The sequence below is a fragment of the Marmota flaviventris genome, chromosome Y (assembly GCF_047511675.1).
Source record: "Marmota flaviventris isolate mMarFla1 chromosome Y, mMarFla1.hap1, whole genome shotgun sequence".
In the NCBI taxonomy this organism is placed as follows: Eukaryota; Metazoa; Chordata; class Mammalia; order Rodentia; family Sciuridae; genus Marmota; species Marmota flaviventris.
This window is the reverse complement of record NC_092519.1, coordinates 13,160,350-13,164,738: the sequence shown is the minus strand read 5'-3', so window position 1 is coordinate 13,164,738 and position 4,389 is coordinate 13,160,350. Positions and strand designations below refer to the sequence as shown.

The 4,389-nt window shown below is 42.7% G+C and overlaps 1 pseudogene; it reads right to left on the bottom strand.

Annotated features, from left to right (window-relative positions):
- Positions 1-1,199: 1,199 nt before the first annotated feature.
- LOC139703582 (high affinity copper uptake protein 1 pseudogene) lies at positions 1,200-3,802 on the bottom strand (annotated as a pseudogene).
- Positions 3,803-4,389: the final 587 nt, after the last annotated feature.

The following is a 4,389-nucleotide window of genomic DNA, read 5'->3' as shown; positions in this document are numbered from 1 at the left end:
ATGTACTATTGGACAACCTGAGGCAGGCACGGTCCCTAAGCCACATGCTTGTTGTTTAAACAGAGAGGGGGAGATGTTGAGAGATACAGCCGAAGGGGCCCCAGCAAACTTCCAGCTGCCAGCTGATGATTGGCTCATAGCGGCCCCAGCAAACTTCTAGCTGCCAACTGATTGGCTCCTCTGCAGTGATGCTCATTGGGCTGTTTCCCTGCCCTTTTAGACCACGGAGCTGCACATTGGGGGACTTTTTTTGGGTTCTGCCCATGCGACCCAGCCAAGCAGCCTCAAGAGCAGGAGGAGTGGGGGAGGTTGAAAGGCTTGTGGGAAGCCAGTGGTGGCAGTTGGGCTCTGAGGGTTTTCCTGAGGAAAACCCTCAGAGTGTGGTGCGGTGTGTGTGTTATAAAATAATGTTCATTTCTTTTGATAAGTGGCTCCTGAATTGTGCCCAGCAGACTGCAGCACCAAGTCAAAGTAAAATGCCAATGGTTTCATTAAAAATATCTGTATCCATTTTCTCTAATTGATTGTCTTTTTTTTAAACTGACAAGCTCATTCAAATCAAAATGTTAAGTGGGAACACATGTTGATGAGTTCACAGCCCAAGAATACACATTCTGCAAGCTCTAGGCCTATTTTACTCTCAATTCACCTCAAAAGTTACAAAGATTTTGTGCAACACACCACACCTAGAGAAGGCCCAATGTCATTCCCACCCGCTGAGTCCAAAGATTGAAGCTTACTTTCTAATATGATATTTGAGTCCTGGTTTAGTTGGTAAGTATCTCCCTCAGTTATCATTGCTGGCTGAAGTTAATCCCTATCCATCACTGACCCAGAATAACACCCACCAAATTCACATATTGTCTGTTAAAGAAAACCCAGAAGATTAAAAAAGGACACAGATGAACAAGTCATTTACTAGAAAGCTACCTGGATTAGACAAGGATCTAGGGTGATGATGGGGGAGAAGACAGCTCATCAGAGGCTTCTCAAAAGGAATGAGAATCTCAGCTTATTAGAAAAAACAGTTCGGGAGATCATCATTTTATATTGGAGACTATAAACTAGACCTTTATTCAGCAGGTGTGTGTGTGTTTGTGTAAAGAGGAGCAAGAGGGATGATTGGAGCAGGAACCACATCTTCCAGTATTGAACCTCATTTCACTGCAATTGATAAGGCCACACCATGGAATTTGATGTTACTGGCAATGCTCTGTGATGTCCACTACCACTGCCTTCTTCCAGCTGAAGAGAAAGTATCCTGTTCCAGTCCCTGCTGCTACTGCAATGCAGAGAACCCATTGTAGGTCATGAAGATGAGCATGAGGAAGTAGCTGATGACCACCTGGATGATATGCAGCACTGTCTGCAGGAGGTGAGGGAAGCTCAGCATCTGCTGCCCAACAGTTTTGTATGTCTCCATAAGAATGGATCCATTTGGTCCTGGGAAAGGTATGGAATTGTATGAATGCTGACTTGTGACTTGCTCAGCAGACTCTCCCGGGCTATTTTGAGTCCTTCATAGAACATTGCTGGTAAAAACACTGCCACAAAAGCTCCAGCCATTTCTCTAGCTCTATTGGTCACCAAACCAGAAAACAGTTCCACATTCTTAAAGCCAAAGTAGAAGGTCATAGTTATAATCATCATGTTGCCGTCTCCTCCACCATGGGAGTGTGAAGCTGAGGTGGTTGGATGATGGTGAGATGGTTGGCATGGCTCATATAGTTTATTCCCATATGAAGGGAATGGTCCAGGAAAATTTGAAAGTTAGCAGAAGAGTCTCTTGCCAGGTCCTGCCACAGGTGCCTTGCTCTCAGAGCCTGAGCTAATCACCCACTCAGGACTTCTCAGAAGCTCCTACTACTTCTGCCTGGCTTGACGCCTCCACCACTGTCACAGAGGCCATGGGTTCCCACCCCTGTTTGGATGTTTAGCAGATGTCAATCAGTCTGTTGATTTCTTTTGAGTTTCAGAGGCACAGGAGCCAATTACCTAGTTGTTAAGAACTTACTATCAGTAGCTTCCTGCAATTGACAGCTTGGATGGCAGATCCTATTATATATATAGTAGTGTTATGGGTTGATTTGAAAATTAAGTCAGGCAGACCCCATTCTTCTCAGACATCTCACCCTGCACAGAATTGGCCCCTCTTTCCTCATGAGTTCATTTGCATAAAAGCTGACACCCCCCACCCACTTGTACCATGATCACAGCATCTTTAAACTTTGAAGCTAATGCAAGATTGCTTCCTGAGTATGTATAAAAGGTGTAAATTTCCGAGAAATGTGTCTTATGATTGTACTTGTCTTCCCTGCTGCAACCTTTTGTGCTTTTTCTGTTTTTTAAACTCTTCCCCATCAATTGTCAGTGTCTTGAGCTGCTATTCTTTGCTTTTTTCTCTCCTTTGGCCTGGGACAGGAAAAAATCTTTTATCTTTACTTCAAAAGACCCAGAGTTTCATTTTGAATTTTGGAATAGGGCCTTAATAGTGTTTCAGGATGTAGGCTCTGGAGTGTCCCATGATTGCTGTGTCACTGTGTACTTTTCCACTCTATTGGATTCTTTTAATGCAGGAAAGATCCTGGTGGCTGTCAGTGGGAACAGGAAATTTGCCTGTGAATTTCCCGTGGGTGATCTCTGGTATAACAGTATTCCCCTGGCCAATGTTGGTCTCTAATGCACAATTGTAAAGAGTCTCAGGTTGTTCTAGTTTGCACCACCCTAGGTTGTGAATAGCTTGTGTTGATTTACAGTGCTAAGTCCAAAGCAAGGTCCCCAAAATATCCAAACAATTCTCCATCATTTGCCAGTTTAGATCATGGTTTAGACTCTGCACCTGTTAAAGCTGTTATGAGGTCCTTTCTGCTGTGTAGCCTCAGGCAATTTCCTGCTGGGTCTTTATGTTACTGAATATTCAGGCAGCATCTCTCTAGTAGGCCTTGTGATCCCATTCTTGCAGGTCATGGAGACTGTCCCTAGTATTTCCTATAGTACTTTCCCACTGTGTTCTTGGTTGGAAATCTGATGAGTCTGCCTTGCCTTTGTAAGAGCCAAAGCTGCCACTTTGTTGACTCTGTCAGAGTTGAGTGAGCAAACAGACACTGCCCAGAACTTTTAGCCCTTGCTTGGGTCACAGAGTCTGAGCAGGAATAGACACACACTTCCCTGGTTCAAGTCCCTTCCAGCCAACTCTGTTCTTCTTGTTGATGGTTTTGCAGGAAAGGAAGGGAGTTTCTGTGATTTAGAGTATTAAAGGTCCTTCTAGAAATTCTGCCTGTATTTTTAAGAGTTCTCTTTGCAAGGGAATTTCCTCTGATTTAATTTGTAGCTGCCTGGATTTGGGAAGATACTGAACTGATTTAAGAAGGTGACTAGTTGGGTGAGGGAGCCACAAAATGGCTGTGAATCCCCGGCTTAGTTTTCTTTTCACAATTTTTTTAAGGCTGTTGTGGGTTTTTTGTTTGTTTGTTTTGATATTGGGGCTTGAACTCAGGGGCACTGGACCACTTCACAACATCCCCAGCACTATTTTTTATTTTATTTAGGGACAGGGTCTCACTGAGTTGCTTAATGCCTAACTTTTGCTGAAGCTGGCTTTGAACTCATGATCCTCCTGCCTCATCCTCCCGAGTTGTTGAGATTATAGGCAATTAGAGACATAAGCCACCACACCTGCTTGTTTGTGCATCTTAAACATCTTAAAGGAGTTTTCTGTTTCTTTTGTGCTTAAAATTTTGTCTTTGTACACCATTTTTAAGTGGGAAAGCTTTGATGCCTCTTCCCCCTTCTCATTCACCATTTTTTGGTGGTTTAGGGTACCCTGTGCTCACTTTCTATTCTGGTAATCTATTTTCCAGTCTCTTCAGTTTTCAAACTATTGATATAGAATTTTAGATGATTTATTTTATCACCCACTTCTCAAGTCTGTTTTTCATTCACTGTGTCCTTTCTGTGTTTTGAAGAGACTGCTCCTAGTTATTTTTTTTGTACTGGGGATTGACCTCAGGTGCCCTCAAACACTGAGCCAAATCCCCAGACCTACTTTGTATTTTATTTAGAGACACGGTCTCACTGAGTTGCTTGGGGCCTTGCAGTTGCTGAGGCTGGCTTTGAACTTGGCATTCTCATGCCTCAGCCTCCCAAGCTGCTGGAACTACAGGAGTGCCCTACCATGCCTGGCCCAGTCTATGTCTTTTAATTAGGAAATTAAGACCATTACATTCAGAGATATTGTAGAGATAATATTAATTTTTTTCATTTTGATTTGTTTCTAATGTTTAGTTAAATTTTAATTCTCTCACATTTTTACTTTTCTTTTCCTTTCTTTTTTTTAATTGGTTGTTCAAAACATTACAAAGCTCTTGACATATCATATTTCATACATTT